This window comes from Cervus elaphus, chromosome 29, assembly GCF_910594005.1.
Source record: "Cervus elaphus chromosome 29, mCerEla1.1, whole genome shotgun sequence".
Classification (NCBI taxonomy): domain Eukaryota; kingdom Metazoa; phylum Chordata; class Mammalia; order Artiodactyla; family Cervidae; genus Cervus; species Cervus elaphus.
In genome coordinates this window covers 6,681,291-6,703,145 of record NC_057843.1, presented here as the reverse complement: position 1 = coordinate 6,703,145, position 21,855 = coordinate 6,681,291, and the positions used below count along the sequence as shown (strand labels likewise).

The window sequence follows — 21,855 nt, the reverse complement described above, 5'->3', positions numbered from 1 at the left end:
TATTAGATGGAGGCTAATTACTTTACAATATTGTAGTGGTTTTTGCCATACATTGACATGAATCAGCCATGGATTTACACGTGTTCCCCATCCCAATCCCCTCGAAGACTTCATCTAATCCACAGCTCATCATAGACAAGGGGTTACTCGTAACTGTACTTTTCTTTCCCAAACCACATGAATCACTTCCTGAACTAAACTGGCCATATTCAGTGTAGCCTCAAAGCCAAGTTCTAAACTATATGAATGCATCTATTTCACTTCAACGTGTGCAAGTATGGCCTACAAAAGTATAATTCCTGGTTTTCCTTTTTCTCACCTTAGCCTTCCACATCATTCTCTCTGCCAAAGTATCTAAGAAATTTTCAGTCCAAGTAAACATTTATTTAATATTCATAGCAATTGGAAGTTACCATGGTGATAATTATTCAAAAAACATTCTTTAAAATCTGACATTCAACTTGAAGTAGTGGTAGCGACTTCTATTAAAAATAAAACTTTTGGCACTTCCCTGGCAGTCCAGTGGTTAAGACTTCACCTTCCAATGCAGGGGGTGCAGGTTCGATCCCTGGTCAGGAAGTTAAGATCCCACAAGCCTTGGGGCCAAAAAATCCCAAACATAAAAAAAACAAAAGCAATATTGTAATAAATTCAGTACTTTAAAAATGGTCAACATTAAAAAATATTTTAAAAAATAAAATAAAAACTTTTGATTAAATTATAAATTTGCTTCTCTAAGTGCCTTTGACTTTAGGTAAGCATAACCCTTCTATCTTACCAACTTTGTATTTAATGGTTTCAGATCCTTTACCATCCCCTTTTGTTGCTATACATGGAATCTTAATATCTCTCCTTTGCATTTTCTCACTTTATTTCTCTTTCCTTAAGAAAATTTTATCCCAAGAACACTTCTGGTCACTTCCACTTACACTGTAAGTAATGAAGACATTGTACTTTTCAAAAATAGGAGTCAGTAGAAGAAATACTAGTAAGGCATATCCATGCCTCCTGCTAATGAAAGAAAGATCCAGAGTGAGGGTGTTATCAGGGGAAAACGTTTAACTACTTTTTAAAAAGTCTTAATAAAAATGTAAAAATTGTTTTCTGGAATGACTTTACCCCAGCACCATAAAGAAGAAAAGTGAGCAGATGGGCCAGAGTTGCAAAGGGCAGCAAGGAAATCGGCAGTGGACTGGACACAGAGTAAAATTTATCAGAGATTTGGAGTTCAAAGAGACCCTATCACTTTACTTCATCCCAGTCCTACACGTTACAACAGAAAAGAGAAAGTGAGCTGTCATAGAGAGATAACCTTTGACATGTCACAGGCATGGGGGGAGGGGAGGCAATCACACTGTGTCCCCTCTGACCTATTTTCTTGAGTCATCTGTAACAGCACACACAACACAACAATGGGTGTGACCTGGGTGGAGGTGTTACACCTCTTCTCGGAATGCTCTTTGGTGAGCAATCATTCAGAGGGCCAGGAGCTCTGGTATCTGCCCTTCGGCCAAAGACAAAAGAGGAGAAAAAAGTCCCCACCACGCTCGAGGACAGCTGGCCGGCCCTGCCTAAATACAGATGGAAAAAGGAAGGATTGAAGATTTACAACCTAGGCCAGCGGGCCTCATTATTTTTAAATTTAAGAACATGCCATCTGTGGCTTCTCTGGAAATCCAGTAGTTAAGAATTCGCCTGCCAGTGTGGGGGACATAGGTTCTATCCCTGGTTCAGGAAGATCCCACAGGCCTCAGAGCACCTAAGCCCATGGGCCACAACTACTAAGCTTGCACTCTGGAGCCCGAGAGCTGCAACTATTGAGCACAGGTACACCGACTACTGAAGCTATCACAAAGAGAAGCCCATGCATACTGACAACCAGAGAGTAGCCCACTCTCTGCAACTAGAGAAAGCCCACATGCCACAATAAAGACCCAGTGCAGTCAATAAATAATTTTTCTAAATAACTTATGAAAATAATAAAACAACATGCTACCTTTTGAGGCTCTAGCAAGCAGGCGGTTTTGGGGGAGTCTTAAGACGTACCAAGAGAGAGGTTAGGATGCAACAGAGAAGGATGGAGGCCAGTCAAGGGTATGTTTTTGAGCATGTTGCAGCCATGAGCAACAAGGGCTCCCACCCCGCTGAGGAACCAGAGGGGCAATGCAGGCCTTCCCTTGGAGACCACCCACACTGGGGATACTTACCCTTGGTCATTGGCCAAGGGCTACCCCCAAGGGATCTTGCTGCCTCAGCACCTCCAGCACAGCCTCCCCCATGGGCCAAAGGCACCCTGGAGGCCAGAGAAGACAGCACACAGAGGCCCGGGGCCACGGGCATGGGGATGACAAGGATGGAGCAGATACTGGCCAGGCATCACATGCTGTTGCTACATCTCATCCTCATAGGGTTCGACTCCAAATGCCACCATATTTACCATCCGACTCAAAAATGAGGGAAGGGAGGGAAACGATTCTTGTATTAAGAGAAGACTGTGCTCAGTTGTGTCCGAGTCTTTTGCGACTCTGTGGACTAGAGCCCACCAGGCTCCTCTGTCCATGGGATGGGATTTCCCAGGCAAGAACACTTGTTGCCATTTCCTTCTCCAGTTGATCTTCCCAACCCAGGAATGAAACCCTCATCTTTTGTGCCTACTGCATTAGTAGCCTGATTCTTCACCACTGAGTCACATGGGAAACCCATAGAGAAGACTAGAGCAACTCTATTTTAAAAGGGAAACTTTCTAACTCTAATCATCTTGAGCCTTTTAGAAATTAGTATTATGTGAGTTTAAAGCAGCGGCTGGCAGGCTGGACCCTCCAGCCAAATCCAGCCTGCCAACAGTTTTCTTATGGCCCCCAAGCTAAAAATGGTGTTGCATTTTAAAAAGGTTGGAAAAAAGTCAGAAGAAGACTGTTTCATGACACGCGAAATTTATATGATATTCAAATTTCATTGTCTATAAATATTTATGGGAACACAGCCACATTTATCAGTTTATACAACACCGAAGGTTGTGCCATGGATGGCAGGGCTGAGGGGCTGTGACAGAGACCATCTGGGCTTCTCAGCTTAAAATTTCCTTCTCTGGTCCCTTACAGAAAGTCTGCCTGCCCATCATTTAGAACCAGACTCACTCTCATCAAATCTTCAAGATTAAAAAAACAAAAATAAACAGAAAATCTTCACGGTAGTAGCGATTCCCTAGGGTGGGGTGGTCTTCTCCTTTCTTTAAAGTGTTAGCCGTTCAGTCGGGTCAGACTCTTTGCAACCCAATGGACTATAGCCTGACAGGCTCCTCTGTCCATGGAATTTTCCAGGCAAGAATACTGGAGTGAGTTGCCATTCCCTTCTCCAGGGGGTCTTCCTGACCCAAGGACTGAAACTGCATCTCCTGCACTGCAGGCAGATTCTTTACCAATGAGCACCAGGGAAGCTCTCTCCTTTCTTTAAGGAGGATTGAAAGTCCTAATGAAGCTCCACCAGGCAGTGTCTGAGCTTCTCAGATAAGGACGACTATTAGGTTTTCCACCCCTCGTTGATCCTAGTAGAACAAATATTGACAGTGTCTCATTACTGCTGACATAAAACGTGTGGTTTTATGGAATGAGGAATGTCATAAGGAATGAGATTGTTGCAAGCAATGATGAAAGTGGCATAAACTTTAAGATTTAGAATCCCTGTTTTATCCAAAACGAAATGTAACACTTTGCAAACACCGGCTGCATGGAGAGTTTTTCCAGACATAAATTCACACTGGAAACTCATGGTGGAACCCTTGAAAAGGAGCTAATTTTGAGAAAAGAGATGAAAAGATCCCAGACCAAGAGGTAATTAGGGGCAGGGGCGGGGGCAGGGAAGGACAGGTGGGTGGTAGCAGGTGAGAGAGAGCTTCATAAACATTATATAATCATCAAGCTTCAAGCTAATAAATTACTGGAGGAATCAAGATTTATATAAACCAATGGATGCAGAGCCAAAGAACTGGTAACTTTAATCAGATTCCAAGGGAACCTAGGATGCCAAGTTTAGCCACACAGTTGCTGGTTCAGTCGTGGAAGCAGGGACAAGATATGTAAACGGGGTCCTTTCCAGGCATCACTACGGTGATCTATGTGTGCTATAAATCAGCATTTTGTTCCTGAGAACGCCGCAGTCCATTCTTGAGGCCGTGTTTACAGGAGAACATTAGTATTCTCTCGGCAGGCACGTCACAGTGAAGAGAATTTTAAATAGCACAGGAGAAAAGGGTTCTTGGTAGTCACACAGCCTGTGATAAACTTTGAAGTACAAATGAGAAGTGGAAGTGAACGTGAAACGTATGCTTCGTCCTCAAACTCGGTGAAAAATGAAATGTACAAGAAAAGTTGGATCCTTGCCATGACACCCATTACAGTGTAGACGAAGGCTCTGACCTTTCGTGTTCGACGCACTGTGTTTTTGACACATTTAGTCAATTAAAACGGGTGAAGTGTAATTTGTTTTTCTTAAGTTTAATACAGCATGTCAATAGACGTTAACCAAAATTTATAGTTGGAACACTAAAGCTGCCACATGCACTTAAACAAATGAACACAATTCATCACGGTTGAAATAAAGAGAACATCACGGGCATTTGACTTTATACTTCACGTAAGCGCGTAGCCAAATATAGGAAAGCAGGCTCCTTCTCACACTTCCAGTGGAAAAGACGTTTTAGTTCGCATTAAATATTGGTGTGAAAAACCTGGCTGGTATCCAGTCCTAAGGAGTGTTAGGGTTGGCACTTCCACTGTGTACTCTTACTATAAATTGTTGTAGCGTTTATTTGACATGGAATACCCAAAGGATTGATGAGCAAAGAGAGGAAGATTTTTTTTTATATTGCTGTATTACCTTTTTCAGACATCTATACGAAGCCTTTACATCTTCAAAGTCCAAACAAGCAGCCACCTGTATTCAATCGGTGCAAGATATTTTTCATGAAACGATAGCTTGCCTTTTTATAAACCTATAAAAGCACACATTTTCCATTTTTATGAGTCAGCAAAGCAGTGGCAGATTTAATAATAAAACTTACAAACACAGTTTCTTTATAGACAATTTAACATTTTTTGCTTGTTTGAAATGCCACAGGAACAACCAAACCTGATTTCACAGTTTCTGTGTCTATCACATCATATTGGGTTGGCCAAAAGGTTGGTGCCAGTTTTCCTGTAAGAAAAACAAGTAGCTACAACTTTGTACATCTATATTTTAAAAATTGACCCAGCACTCAGAGCATTTATATTAACAGACCACAGACTCCTAAAAATTTAAGAGAAACATGATACCATGAGGGGGGAATTATCTAGTACAACCTAATACATGTATTAGATTTTGGCATCCATAATATACATGCTATTTACATATAGGTACAGTAATCATGCACTTTGAATTCATAAGAGCAATTACAGTGCCTTTGTAAAAATATATTTGATATTTGAATAGGTTTTAAAAGTTGAGACTGGTATGAGTAAATCAAGCTGTAATATTTGGGAACTAACATAACGGCACAAAGGAACAGTTTTGGAAGATTTTGTATTTTAAATAGAACAGGTATGTAATAAATACACAAACAACCATACTTGAAAAATACCTAGGCTGTTCTCTTTAAATACCTAGACCAAGACTTTTACAAGACTGGTTTTAATGTTTACCAAAATCAATTACATTGAACACAATCAATGGCTTCAATGTTTAACTTAAAGTTTATGTCTTTAGACTAAGAGTCTACCATTAGTCTGAATTATGACAAAATTATTTCTCTTAGTCTTTAGGTAGGTTCACCTATGTCAAAGCTACAGGACTAGAATCTTAACCTCCTGAAACAGCAATTACATTTACCCTGAAAAGACCCAGACAGGTCAGGAAGAACTTCCAATCGATGCTCTTCTAAATTGACTGCCAAAATTTTAAGATTAAAGTAATCCAAGTATTTTTAAACATTGCAAAAATAGCCAAATGTTTACTATTGAAGCAATGGGATGTATAGCATATTTTTACCTGGCAGTAGAAGCTTACTAGCTATTTAGTCATCTGCTGGGTTTAAAGAATAAGAAAACAACCAGTTAACTAGACAATTTAAAATTTGAAACTACTTCTGAAAAGAAAAAGAGCAGTGAGATGGGCATTTCATATCACAAGAAGCTCTGCACAGAATTTTTTATCTTTTGAACAGCTGATGTGGCCTTCTATGGACAAATTATGGGCTTCCCTAGTGGTTCAGACAGTAAAGAATCTGCCTGCAATGCAGGAGCCTGAGTTTCGATCCCTGGGTCGGGAAGATCCCCTGGAGAAGGAAACGGCAGCCTACTCCAGTATTCTTGCCTGGGAGATCCCATGGACAAAGGAGCCTGGCAGGCTGCAGTCCATGGGGTCGCTAAGAGTTGGGCATGACTAAGTGACTGACACACACATGTGTCACTGAAGTACTAAAATTCATGGGTTTTGTTTTATCATATTTTTCAGATAGCCTAAAAATACTACACATATAACACAGACACACACAGTCTCAATGATCATAAAACAAAAAGTTAAAGTAGCAAGAGATATCACTTCACACACGATATCGGTAAGATTTAAAAGAGTGATAACACCTATGGCTGATGGAGTTGTGGGAAAGGATATAACCATATGTTGCTGGAGGAAGTATGAATTGTTTTAGCCTTTTGGACAAGCACCCTGGCCATATCTATTAAAATTTAAAGTACATACACTCTTCACATCAGCATCCCTGTTACTGGCCATCTATTCTGTAGAAATGAAGTACTGGTATATAGGGAAGATTAATGCTGTTTTTCAGGGCAGGGACAAAAAATGTGAAGAAAAAAATGCATGCTCAATATCAGGTAAAAATTTGAATTGCAGGTGGATTCTTTACCAGCTGAGCCACAAGGGAAGCCCAAGAATACTGAAGTGGGTAGCCTATCCCTTCTCTAGGGGATCTTCCCGACCCAGGAACCAAACTTGGGTCTCCTGCACTGCAAGCAGATTCTTTACCAACTGAGCTATCAGGAAAACCCCAAAATTTAAATAAGTTGGGTAAAACCATACTATGAGATAACATGCAGCAATTGCAAAGAATACTTTCAATCTAAAATCAATGACTGAGGACTTCTCTGGTGGCTCAATGGTAAAGAATCTGCCCTCCAACACAAGGGACATGGGATCAATCCCTGATCCAGAAGATCCCACTAGCCTCAGAGCAGCTATGTCTGCATGCCACAGCTACTTAGCCTGTGCTCTAAAGCTCAGGAGCTGCACCTACTGAAGCCCGAAAGCCCTAGAGCCTGTGCTCTGAAACAAGAGAAGATACCGCAATGAGAAGACTGCCACAACCAGAGTAGCCCATTCGGCAACGAAGACCTAGCACAGCCAAAATAAATAAATTAATAATAAAATCATAAAATCAATTATTGAAAAGATTTCTACAACATGCTGTTAAGTCAGAAAGGTAAGCAGCAGAGAAATATAATAATAACATTGCATTATAATACAATATGTAATATATATTATCCCACTTTTCTAAACAAACAATACCAAGATTTTAAAATATACATACAATTATACATGTGCATGAATATATGCAAATATATGTATGAATATAATTTTATGATCATAAATTAAAGTAAGCCAAGATACATACCAAAGTGATAACATTGATATCTAGGGTTAACTACTTGGAGAGAGGAGAAAAGACAACGAACAAAAAGAAAACTGCATTTTTAAAAGTTTATACAGTGAAGGCAGTATTACTGCATGATGACTTTTTGATAAAATCTTTGGAAAAGTGGGGGTATATTTCTAAAATGTTACAGGAAAGAATAGTCATCAAAATATTAATGATATTTTTTCTCAATGTGCATAAATGTTGGATATTTCTCTCTCATTGGTTGAATTTTTTAAATAATGATCATTATTAACTATAATATATATGAAAAGGGCTAGTCTCATTGGAGAAAAAAACTAACAACTATATAAAGAATAAACTAGTTTAAATTTCTCTCAATGTAAATATTACTTAGTGTAGGGTAAATTTTTAAGCATTTAAGTGCAAAGAAACATCCTTAGTTTTAATGGGGAAAATATAAGAAAAAATCATGAGATAAAGACGTGGCATATGCCAACAGTCGGCCAGTTATGCATTCTCTTCTGCCGTTACAAGATAATGTCTGTTTTAGCTGAACAGACAGCCACTAAGAATAAACACTATGTTTCCCAGCCTTCCTTCCCGGTAGGAGAGAAAGAATGCTGGGTGTGTCTAAGCTCTGCCCAACTGAGTGTAAGCAGAGCTGATGGATCAGGCCGGGAGGGTGTAGAGTGAGCCACGTGCAACCACGCAGACAGAGCAAGCCAATCAGAGGGTCCAAATTCACATGCAGGTAGAGCCTGTGAGTGAGACTAAGTGGTGGGGAGGGAATCAATATTGGTGAGGCTTGGCTTTTCCATGCTGAGTTTAGCATTCCTGCAAGAGAAATCAATTCAAGAGAATTATAGGGGGGTGGGCGTGGAATAAACAGGGAGACTGGGAATGACATGTACATACTACTATATAGATAAACAAATAAGAAAATAAAATAGATAAACAAATAAGGACCTATTGCATAGCACAGGAAACTATTCAATACTCTGTAATGGCCTATATGGGAAAAGAATCTGAAAAAGTGGGGATATATGTATAACAGACTCATTTTTCTGTACAGCAGAAACTAATACAACACTGTAAATCAACTATACTCCAATAAAAAATTTAAAAATAAAAAAAGAGAGAGAGAATTATAAGAGGTAGATTCAGGACGAGGTAAGCCTGGCCCTGTCTTCTCAGGGCCAATGGGGCAAAGAGCTAATGGGGCAAAGATCAGGTAAGATACAGCCCTTAGCATTCCGCTCCAAAACTGCCGATTGCAAAGACCTGAAAGTAGCCATAAACAAAAATTAGCTAACTTCATTGAAGAAAAAGAGAGTAAGTACAAACTATACAGTTAGCAAAAACAAGACCAGGAGCTGATTCTGGCTCAGATCATGAACTCCTTATTGCCAAATTCAGACTTAAATTGAAGAAAGTAGGGAAAACCACTAGACCATTCAGGTATGACCTAAACCAAATCCCTTACGACTATACAGTGAAAGTGACAAATAGATTCAAGGGATTACATCTGATAGACAGAGTGCCTGAAGAACTATGGATGGAGGTTCCTGACATTGTACAGCAGGTAGTGATCAAGACCATCCCCAGAAAAAGAAATTCAAAAAGGCAAAATGCTTGTCTGAGGAGGCCTTACTAATAGTTGAGAAAAGAAGAGAAGCTAAAGGCAAAGGAGAAAAGGAAAGATATACCCATTTGAATGCAGAGTTCTGAAGAATAGCAAGGAGAAATAAGAAAGCCTTCTTCAGTGATCAATGAAAAGAAATAGAGGAAAACAATAGAATAGGAAAGACTAGAGATCTCTTCAAGAAAATTAGAGATACCAAGGGAATATTTCATGCAATTCAATTCAATTCAGTTGCTCAGTTGTGTCCAACTCTTTGCAACCCCATGAACCGCAGCACACCAGGCCTCCCTGTCCATCACCAACACCCAGAGTCCATCTAAACCCATGTCCAATGAGTCGGTGATGCCTTCCAACCATCTCATCCTTTGTTGTCCCCTTCTCCTCCTGCCCTCAATCTTTCCCAGCATCAGAGTCTTTTCAAATGAGTCAGTTCTTTGCATCAGATGGCCAAAGTATTGGAAGACGGGCACAATAAAGGACAGAAATGGCATGGACATAACAGAAGAAGAAGATATTAGGAAGAGGTGACAATAATACACAGAACTGTACAAAAAAAGATCTTCACAACCCAGATAATCATGATGGTGTGATTACTCACCTAGAGCCAGACATCCTAGAATGAGAAGTCAAGTGGGCCTTAGGAAACATCAATATGAACAAAGCTAGTGGAGGTGATGGAATTCCAGTTGAGCTCTTTCAAATCCTGAAAGATGATGCTGTGAAAGTGCTGCACTCAGTATGCCAGCAAATTGGGAAAACTCAGCAGTGGCCACAGGACTGGAAAAGGTCAGTTTTCTTTCCAATCCCGAAGAAAGGCAATGCCAAAGAATGCTCAAACTACTGCACAATTGCACTCATCTCACAAGCTAGCAAAATAATGCTCAAAATCCCCCAAGCCAGGCTTCAACAGTACATGAACCATGAACTTCCAGATGTTCAAGCTGGTTTTAGAAAAGGCAGAGGAACCAGAGATAAAACTGCCAACATCTGCTGGATCATTGAAAAAGCAAGAGAGTTCCAGAAAAACATCTACTTCTGCTTTATTGACTATGCCAAAACCTTTGACTACATGGATCACACCAAACTGTGGAAAATTCTGAAAGAGATGGGAATACCAGACCACCTGACCTGCCTCCTGAGAAATCTGTAAGCTGGTCAAGAAGCAACAGTGAGAACTGGACATGGAACAACATACTGGTTCCAAATCGGGAAAGGGGTCCGTCAAGGCTGTATACTGTCACCCTGCTTATTTAACTGATATGCAGAGTACATCATGAGAAATGCTGGGCTGGATGAAGCACAAGCTGGAATCAAGATTGCTGGGAGAAATATCAATAACCTCAGATATGCAGATGACACCACACTTATGGCAGAAAGCAAAGAACTAAAGAGCCTCTTGATGAGAGTGAAAGAGGAGAGTGAAAAAGTTGGCTTAAAACTCAACATTCAGAAAACTAAGTTCATGGCATCTGGTCCCATCACTTCATGGCAAATAGATGGGGAAACAGCGGAAACAGTGACAGACTTTACTTTTTGGGGCTCCAAAACCACTGCCAGTGGTGGCTGCAGCCATGAAATTAAAAGACACTTGCTCCTTGGAAGAAAAGTTATGACCAACCTAGACAGCATATTAAAAAGCAGAGACATTACTTTGGCAACAAAGGTCCATCTCGTCAAAGCTTTGGTTTTTCCAGCAGTCATATATGGATGTGAGAGTTGGACTATAAAGAAAGCTGAGCACTGAACAACTGATGCTTTTGAACTGTGGTGTTGGAGAAGACTCTTGTGAGTCCCTTGGACTGCAAGGAGATCCAACCAGTCCATCTTAAAGGAGATCAGTCCTGAATATTCTTTGGAAGGACTGATGCTGAAGCTGAAACTCCAATACTTTGGCCACCTGATGGGAAGAACTGACTCATTGGAAAAGACCCTGATGCTGGGAAAGATTGAAGGAGGGAGGAGAAGTGGATGACAGAGGATGAGATGGTTGGATGGCGTCACCGACTTGATGGACAGGACTTTGAGTAAGCTCCGTGAGTTGGTCATGGACAGGGAAGCCTGGTGTGCTGCAGTCCATGGGGTCACAAAGAGTTGGACACGACTGAGTGCCTGAACTGAACTGAACTGAACAAATACACAAAATAATAAATGACCAAAGGGAAGTAGAGAAAACTTTAAAAATCATGCCTCCATATTGCATAATTATATGGAAACACATTTGAAAACCTATCTAAATTAGCCCACTTCGTATCAAACATATTTATCAAATTTGACCCTGTTTTCTATTGCTGCCACAAAAATATCACAAATTTAGTGGCTCAACACAAGTTTTTAAGCAATAATCTTTTTATTTAGTTGTGTAATTTTTAAAAATTCTTATTGGAGTATAGTTGCTTTACAATGTTATGTTAGTTTCTACTGCACAGCAAAGTGAATCAGCTGTACATCTACATGTATCCCCTCTTTTTTGGATTTCCTTCCCAATTTGGTCACCACAGAGCACTTAATATAGGGTTCCCTGTGCTACACAGTAGGTTCTCATCTCTTGTATACATAGTATCAGTAGATTATATATGTCAGTCCCAATCTCCCAATTCATCCCACCTCCTCTTTCCCCCTAGGTATCCATCTGTTTGTTCTCTATGTCTGTGTTTCTATTTCTGCTTTGTAAATTTTATCCTTTGTCATTTGTTATTATTGTAAAGTTTTTTCCTTTGGCATATTTAATGGCTTAACACAAATGTATTATCTGGAGTTCTGGAGGTCAGAAATCCAATATGGGTCTCCCCGAACAAAAATCAAGATGTCATCAGTCTGCTTCCTTTTCTGGGTTGTCTACAGGAGGATTTGTTTCCTGCTGAATGGTGTGTTGCCAGGATGTGTTTCCCTGTGGCTGTTTTCTTACCAGCTGTCAGTTAAGAGCCGTTCCCGGCTTCTGGAAGCCACTGAAATCCTTAGCTGATGGTCCCTCACTCAGTCTTCAAAGCCAGATTCAGTGGCTGAAGATCAAGTGCCTCTCACAGGTGTCTCTCTGACCTAGAAAAAAAAAAAGCTATGCATTTTTAAATTCTCAAAAGATTATATAGTCCAGAATAATCTCCCTATCTCAAGTCCTCTACTGTTAATCAGATTCCCACACTCACTTCTTCCATGCAACATAACATAGTCACAAGTCCCAGGGAATTGGGCATACACACCTTTATAGGCCAGTATTTTTTTATTGTAGAACAGTATACAAATATTTTTTTTAAAAAAACTTGGATTAATTTTCATAGAAGAAAGGGGGAATTAGCCCTTAAAAATTAGCATGGGCAGATGGTTTCACAAGGAATTCAGCCAAAACTTCAAAGGCTAGATAATCCAATGCTACTTTAATTTTCCCAAGGATGCTGCTAAGTCGCTTCAGTCATGTCCAACTCTGTGTGACCCCATAGACGGCAGCCCACCAGGCTCCGCTGTCCCTGGAATTAGACATTTTCAAAAACTTTACTACAAAGGAAATATAGGATAGATACATAAGCCTGATAAAATAGCATAGCAAATAAAAACACAGACCAGTCTCATTTTGAAATACTGGGACAAAACAAAATCCTTTTTTTTTTTAGTTTTTTTGGCCACACATGGCATGCAAGATCTTAGTTCCCTGACCAGGGATCGAACCCAAGACTCCTGCACTGAGTCTTAACCACTGGACCACCTGGGAAGTCCCAGGGCAAACATATCTTAAATGAAACATTAGGAAATAGATTATAATAGCATATTTGAAAATTAATATATCATGACTAAGGCTTATTACATGAAAGCAAGAGTGATTCAATATTAAGAAATTCTTTAGCATGACCACTATCTTTTTAAAAAATCTTTAGAAAATTTGATTATTGACATAGATACTGAAAAAAGTTCCACAGTTCAAAATCCACTTCTGATTAAAAAAAAAAACACACTTTGTAAAATAGAAAATCATGGATTTTTCTTCAAATTGGTAAAATAAATTACCTCAATTCTAAAACAAGTCAGTGACTTACTAGGTAAACAGCAGAAGAATATCCACTAAGACCCTGAACAAGGCAAAAGTGCCTACTATTTTATTGAACTATTAACACAGAATTAGATTTATTAGCTAATGTAATGAAACCAGAGAAAATAATTGGAGCTACTGTTTGCACATGATACAATACTTTACTTGTAATATCTGAATCAGTGATAAAGTGATCATAAAATAATTGAGAATGTTAGCAAAATACAAAATTATACAAAAATCTATAGCCATAACATGTATAAAGAATAACCAGGCAGAGGATGTAAGGACAGGAAAAACGTCAACAAAACCTAAAAGACATTTTGTGCATTAACAGTAACATACAAAATCTTCACAAGGAACATTACAGACACTCCTGAAAGATAAAAGTGAGGTTGAACAAATAGAAAGACGACCGTCGCTTTTCATCAAGATGACTCAACAAAAAAGATACCAGACATCTTTCTAGGTAATGGAAATGTAATGTGATTTTCCCCAAAAAATACATACGTAAATGAGGTCCTGGTACTAAACCAGTTGGCTCTAAAATCCACATGTATGTGTAAAATATATGCAAAATTTCTGATAGCCCCTTTATGAAGAACCAAGATGGAAGTGATTAGCAATTCTCTGACTCAAAGCATGGCAGATGAATAAACAGTCAGACTAACACAACAGAAAAGAAAATTTAAAAAATCGAATTATTTGGAAATATGAAAACAGATTCTAATTGAGGTAGCTTATCACACATGTGGAGCTTCCCTGGTGGCTCAGTGGTTAAAGAATCTGCCTGCCAATACAGGAGGCTCGGATTCGATCCCTGTGTCAGGAAGATCCCTTGAAGTAGGAAATGTTAACCCACTCCAGTACTCTTGTTTCGGAAATCCCATGGACTGAGGAGCACAGCAGGCTACCGTCTAGGTGGTCACAAAAGAGTCAATGACTTAGTGATTCAGTTCAGTTCAGTCGCTCAGTCGTGTCCAGCTCTTTGTGACCCCATGGACTGCAGCACATCAAGGCCTCCCTGTCTACCACCAACTCCCAGAGTTTACTCAAACTCATGTCCATTGAGTAGGTGATGCCATCTAACCATCTCATCCTCTGTCATCCACTTCTCCTCCCACCTTCAATCTTTCCCAGCATCAGGGTCTTTTCCAATGAGTCAGTTCTTCCCATCAGGTGGCCAAAGTATTGGAGTTTCAGCTTCAGCATCAGTCCTTCCAAAGAATATTCAGGACTGATCTCCTTTAAGATGGACTGGTTGGATCTCCTTGCAGTCCAAGGGACTCACAAGAGTCTTCTCCAACACCACAGTTCAAAAGCATCAGTTGTTCAGTGCTCAGCTTTCTTTATAGTCCAACTCTCACATCCATATATGACTGCTGGAAAAACCAAAGCTTTGACGAGATGGACCTTTGTTGCCAAAGTAATGTCTCTGCTTTTTAATATGCTGTCTAGGTTGGTCATAACTTTTCTTCCAAGGAGCAAGTGTCTTTTAATTTCATGGCTGCAGCCACCACTGGCAGTGGTTTTGGAGCCCCAAAAAGTAAAGTCTGTCACTGTTTCCGCTGTTTCCCCATCTATTTGCCATGAAGTGATGGGACCAGATGCCATGAACTTAGTTTTCTGAATGTTGAGTTTTAAGCCAACTTTTTCACTCTCCTCTTTCACTCTCATCAAGAGGCTCTTTAGTTCTTCTTTGCTTTCTGCCATAATGTGGTGTCATCTGCATATCTGAGGTTATTGATATTTCTCCCAGCAATCTTGATTCCAGCTTGTGCTTCATCCAGCCCAGCATTTCTCATGATGTACTCTGCATATCAGTTAAATAAGCAGGGTGACAGTATACAGCCTTGACGGACCCCTTTCCCGATTTGGAACCAGTATGTTGTTCCATGTCCAGTTCTCACTGTTGCTTCTTGACCAGCTTACAGATTTCTCAGGAGGCAGGTCAGGTGGTCTGGTATTCCCATCTCTTTCAGAATTTTCCACAGTTTGGTGTGATCCATGGAGTCAAAGGTTTTGGCATAGTCAATAAAGCAGAAGTAGATGTTTTTCTGGAACTCTCTTGCTTTTTCAATGATCCAGCAGATGTTGGCAGTTTTATCTCTGGTTCCTCTGCCTTTTCTAAAACCAGCTTGAACATCTGGAAGTTCATGGTTCATGTACTGTTGAAGCCTGGCTTGGGGGATTTTGAGCATTATTTTGCTAGCTTGTGAGATGAGTGCAATTGTGCAGTAGTTTGAGCATTCTTTGGCATTGCCTTTCTTCGGGATTGGAAAGAAAACTGACCTTTTCCAGTCCTGTGGCCACTGCTGAGTTTTCCCAATTTGCTGGCATATTGAGTGCAGCACTTCCACAGCATCATCTTTCAGGATTTGAAAGAGCTCAACTGGAATTCCATTACCTCCACTAGCTTTGTTCATATTGATGTTTCCTAAGGCCCACTTGACTTCTCATTCTAGGATGTCTGGCTCTAGGTGAGTAATCACACCGTCGTGATTATCTGGGTCGTAAAGATCTTTTTTGTACAGTTCTTCTGTGTATTATTGTCACCTCTTCTAATATCTTCTGCTTCTGTTAGGTCCATACCATTTCTGTCCTTTTTTGTGCCCATCTTTGCATGAAATGTTCCTATTGATTAAACAACAACCACATACATGAGAACAAGATGGACTTTTAATCAAAAGCTTTGTTTAGAAAATCGTTTAGAAAAAGAGCTGATCCTCTAAATATAAAAAGAACGCTCACAGCAAGAAAGAGCATTTTTAAAAATTTACCTTTTTCCAGTTTTAGTAACATATAATTAACAGATACAATTGTGAGATATTTAACGTGTACAACTTGTACAGCTGAATATGTGGCGTGGGATGCTGTTATGCACGCACATCTCTGTTCAAAGTAAGAAGAGCACCTCCAAGACCTTTCCCCCTCAGTAGTAACCCCCACAGTGGCTGAGGCAACTACGATCCTAATGTCCCGCACATGTTTTTCATTTTACTATTTGCCTGCTTGAAGATCCTGGAATGCAAAATAAGCCCATGAAAAGACCATAAAAATCCTTTGATATTTTAAGATAAGAAAATACAATCCTTATACATCATAATATATATTGGAAAACTTTAAAGTGTAGTTACAGAAGATATTTTTATGAGAAGAGAAGGTCCTAATTTTAAAAGTAAATTTCAGTACAGTCTTTTCTTTGCAACAATTAAAGCAGTCAATTATGTGTCTATTTAACCCTGATCTTAACTTGAAATATCTAATATGACAGTAATTGCATTATTCTCGATGCAATACTTGCATCTGCTCAGCTGTAACTACAGCTGTCTAAGAATTCTGAGTCTGCAGTCTTCCCCTATTTCTTATACAGATGTACGGAGCTCAGGTTGTTTAATATTATGTTTAAAAATTTTGTTTGAACAAGACTATTTATTTGCATAGGTAGCCAAATTGTTGCATTTTCCCCCTAATATGTTATTCTTATCATCATAAAGGAAATTCCGGAGAGAACAGGGTTGTATGTTTTCCATCTGACCAGAGAACTAGTACCACTTTTGTATTATTTACACAATAATGATGAAGAACTGGGGCATTTCCTGAGAATAGAGGGCTGCCTGGGAGAGTGCCTCAAGGCCATTAACCTGGGGCAGTCATTCAGTTTCTTAGAAAACCTGGATTGAAGTCATTATTTCTATGAAGATCAGTAACACATATTCTTCACAACTGGAAAGCTCATCGGAAATAAGTTTTTTCTGGATTTTTTTGTTAAGCACATTCAATCTGTAGGTTACTTTTCTTTTACTATTATTAGTTATAATTTCTATTTCTATTTATATTTCTTTTTATCAAAGTATTGTTGATTTACAGAGTTTTGCCAATCTCTGCTGTGCAGCAAAGTGATTCACTTATCCACACACATACACGTATATTCATTTTTTATATATTTTTCCATTATTCCATTTTATATATCTTTTCCATTATGGTTTATCACAGGATATTAAGAATAACACTCTGTGCTATATAGTAGGATCTTGTCTATCCATTTTAACTGTAATAGTTTGCATCTACGAACCCAAACTCCCAGTCCATTGCTATATTTTTAAAGAAATGTCACTGAAATCCTGAACAACTTAGTAACGTGACAGCCCTCATCACATGGACATCAATGTCAGGAACGCTGGTGACTGTCTCCCCTCTGCCCTGACTTAGAAGTCAAGTGAAAAATAAAGTTGCAGTCTCTCTCCCTCCTTCCCTGCTCCTACTCTGTCTCTCTCTCTCTCTCCCCCTTGCTCCCTTTCTCTTTTCTAAAAGCTTCAGCAAACAAATTCTCGCTGAAGATATAAACCTGTAGAAGCAAGATGAGGTAGGTCGCAGGATACACAGATTATTGGAGACTCAGTGGAAATATGAATCTATAGTGATTTCATTTGCAGCACTTTCTCAGAAATAAATATGTGAGAAAACTGTTCCATTTTGGCATCGTGAGATGGACCTCAGGAAAATAGAATTCACACGATTACACAGGCATCATTTGTCTGTCACTGTCTTGTTGCTTTAAACACTGAGATCTGACCCAAACAGTAGCCCAGGAAGCCAGTCGCATCTGGAGCCAGAGGACATCTTACAGAATAAATGTTAAAAAGCCTCAGGAAATACATGTTAGTATCTAATCATATGTGGTTAAGGCAGCACCACACCACACAGGGAAGGGTCCCCTGATGATTCTCCAGTACACACCTAGTGTTTAAAGATACCATATCTCTTCTGTCTCCCAGAAGTTCCCACATTCTCTTAGGCTAGGAACGATGTACTATTAACTTCCTAATCAGGGCTGTGCTGTGCTGAGTCACTCAGTCATGTCCTATTCTTTGGGAACCCATGGACTGTAGCCCGCCAGGCTCCTCTGTCCATGGGGATTCTCCAGGCAAGAATACTGGAGTGGGTTGCCATGTCCTCCTCCAGGGGATCTTCCCAACCCAGGAATCGAACCAGGGTCTCCTGCATTGCAGGTAGATTTTTTACCGGCTGAGTTACCAGGGAAGCCCTCCTAAACTGTAAATAAAGTAATTAAAGAAATTTCATTAATCCATTTTCCTACTCTTCAAAATAGGGATACTGTGGATTATAATATGCTGTTCATGGACAAGGTATGATTGTGCAATGTAGTAAGGATGACTAATCGTCTAGGATGCACCGGAAGAAATAGAGGAGGCAGGATGTGAAATGGAAGCCCCCACCCACCCTCTCTTCCTTGATATAATATCCATTCCAGTCACTCCCTACCCATGAAATAAGAAGCAGTGACACTCATATTCTCGACTGTCAATGTGTTTACATCACTACCTTGGAGACTATAGACATAGCCCCATTCATCAGGTATTACCTTTCCTTCCTCTCTCGTCTTCTCTGTTCCCACACCACCGAACCCCCACCACCACCCACAGAGTCAATGCACATATAGAGGAGAACTGTGAGTCATAGAAAACAAGAGGGAAGGGCAAGAAAAGTTGGTTGGTGCTGGAGAACACTGAGGTTTATAGACACCCATCCTTCCCTCTTACAAGGGCAAAGACGAGAAAAGGACAGGACTTCTCTGGCGGTCCAGTGGTTAGGACTTCGCCTTCCAGTACAGGGGTTGTGGGTTAGATCCCTTGGTCAGGGAACTAATATTCCACATGCCTCATGGCCCAAAAACCAGAGCAGAAACAACAGAAGCACTATTGTAATAAATTATATAAAGACATTAAAAATGGTCCAAATCAAAAAAATTTTAAATAAAATAAAATGTATGGTTGACTTGCAGGTTCTGCAGTCTTCCTTGAGTTTAGGGCTTCTCAGGTGGCCCTAGTGGTAAAGAACCTGCTTGCCAATACTGGAGATATGAAAGTCATGGGTTTGATCCTTGGGTCAGGAAGATCCACTGGAGAATAGCATGGAAACCCACTCCAGTATTCTTGCCTGGAGAATCCCATGGACAGAAGAGCCTGGTGGGCTATAGTCCATGGGGTCACAAAGAGTCAGATGCAACTTAGCAAGGATGCAGTTTTTTTAAGGGTGCAAAATGCCAATTTAAAATTTAAATATTAAAGCAAATTGACATCAATTTTCTTTCCCATTTAAAATACACTAGATGTGATCTGGTTATGTGACCTTGTGTGACCCATGAAATATGTATGTTTGCATAAGAAAAAAAGACTACTCATCAACTGTATTATATCCAGCACCATGTAGAACAATGTGTATATGTGAAAAATGTGTGTGTGTGTAAATCATTTCTGAAGAATATACAAGAAACAGGTAACACTTCCATCTGGAGAGGAGAGGTGGCAGGTTCTGAGATACAGACAAAAAAGGAGACTTGGTTTATACCGCATATACTTTTTTGCCCTTTGGATTGTATTCCTCATACATGTACTACATGAATTTAAAATCATTTAAGAAATTAAAAATCAGACTTGCACTCGATATTAGAACTGAGCACAGGGCCAAATTTATAGGGTGAAACAAAGTTTTTATAAGGTTTTGCTCTTGACACCAGGAAAAGTAAGTGATTTTTTAAAATAAATACATGCCCTATTAGTGTGTGTGTGTGTGTGTGTGTGTGCGTGCGTGCATTAAGTCACTTCAGTTGCTTCTATGCATTAAATAGAATGTAGTAGAAGTAAAGGGAGGTGTATGCCAAGCCCAAGGAAAGCAGAGAATACAACATACAGGAAGGGGATCCCAAGGTCTTTAGAGCAGTACCACATGCTGAGCAAGGAGTTGGGTACCACACCTCTCCATGGGCTCTGCAGAGCATCCCTGGGATACAAAGGCCATTGTTAGTGCCCCTGAGAGATGGGAGGAACAGGACAGGATGACCATTGGTCTCAGAATTTTCCTCATGAGAAATGATTAAAAGAAATAGACACGTTTGCCCTGGAAAAAAATTAAATCTCAGGAATTACGTTTGCCTTTCTCAAGGACTATCACTGAAAAGAAAAGGAGCATTTCTTTCTTCAAAGGAGCTGGTAGCAATAGGAGGAGGTGCTTCAGGAAAAGGTCTGACCCAGCTCAACTAAAATCTCTGTATCCTTTACCAGTCGGAGACCAAAGATGGCATTGCTGCCGTGCACATGGAGAGGTCAAACACTCAGCGGAGAGACCAGGAGGCAATTCCTCAGATGATTCCTGACTCTGTGCCTAACCAGAGGATTCTAATACCTCATTATCATCTTCCATAAATTTGCAATAAAACAACTTCACTTTCATCATGCTTTACAGCCCAAAAGCATGCTTTATAGTCCAAACTTCTACATACATTATTTCATGTGAATTTCATAATAAACTTGCCAGAAAGGCCAGGCCAAAGTTCCCATCTCCTCTTCCCAGAGGCAGAATCTCAGGGAAAAAAAAAACAATAACTGAACTGGAGTTAGCGCCTCACCCAACCCAGGTCCCCTGATGTCAAGAGAAAGACACTTTCAGATCTGTCAATGATTCTCAGTACTCTCCTGCTAGATGTCAATCCATGTCACCCAAATGAGAAAAATAAGAAACTGTTTCTGTGTAATAAATCAGATTTACTCTAAGTGCCATTCTTCATTCACTCATCATATCTTTCTTAACTTGGGGTATTAAAATGTACTCTTATTTATTACGTGCTAAAAGTATGTTTTTCTCATACTCATAACTGGCAAAATCAGGAGTTAATTATCAAAATAGGTCTCCCCGCCAAAAAATTTCTGGAGATGTTTCTGGTCCATGCAAATCTCCAAAGGAAGATATACAGATAAGGTACAGTTTATCAGATTGATTGGAAACAGCAATTGGGAGAAATAATAAAACATGTTCAGTGAAGAAAACACAGAAGATGTCTATTATGACACCAGAAAAGTACGGATTTTTCCAGAAACCATCAAGACAAAAATCTACTTGCAACCCCACATGACGCAGTCTCAGCTGATGAAGACAATGACCTGAAACCATTTGTTGTTGTTGTTTAGTCCCTAAGTCATGTCTGACTCTTTGCAACACCATGGACTGCAGCATGCCAGGTTTCCCTGTCCTTCACCGTCTCCTGGAGTTTGCTCAAACTCATGTGCATTGAGTCAGTGATGCCATCAACCACCTCATCCTCTGTCACCCTCTGCCTGCTCTTACCCTCAATCCTTCCCAGCATCAGGGTCTTTTCCAGTGAGTCAGTTCTTTGCATCAGGTGGCCAAAGTATTGGAGCGTCAGCTTCAGCATCAGAACTTCCAGTGAATATTCAGGGTTAATTTCCTTTAGAATTGGCTGGTTTGATCTCCTTGCTGTCCATGGAACTCTCAAGAGTCTTCTCCAGCACCACAGTTTGAAAATATCAAGTCTTTGGCGCTCAGCCTTCTTTATGGTCCAACTCTGAAGCCATAAGGTCTCTGAAAATCTGCTTCAACTGAAATTTCCTGGATGAGTTTCCAAAGTGACCTGAAATCACCTTGATTCAGGAACTATCTAGAAGTCAGAACACAGAGTCCTTGTGAAGAGCAAGTCGCATGGCAGATATTAACATCAAAAGCCAA

The 21,855-nt window shown here is 39.9% G+C and overlaps 1 long non-coding RNA gene across 1 annotated transcript in view; it reads right to left on the bottom strand.

Moving 5' to 3' along the window:
- The window catches only part of LOC122686004, a 42,581-nt gene extending 21,064 nt beyond the window's left edge, over positions 1–21,517 (bottom strand). The window contains exons 1-3 of the long non-coding RNA XR_006338605.1: positions 21,457–21,517; positions 12,199–12,329; positions 4,876–4,990 (exon numbers count right to left, since the gene is read on the bottom strand). This is a non-coding gene — a long non-coding RNA (uncharacterized LOC122686004). The remainder of the gene's footprint in view (positions 1–4,875; positions 4,991–12,198; positions 12,330–21,456) is intronic.
- Positions 21,518–21,855: the final 338 nt, after the last annotated feature.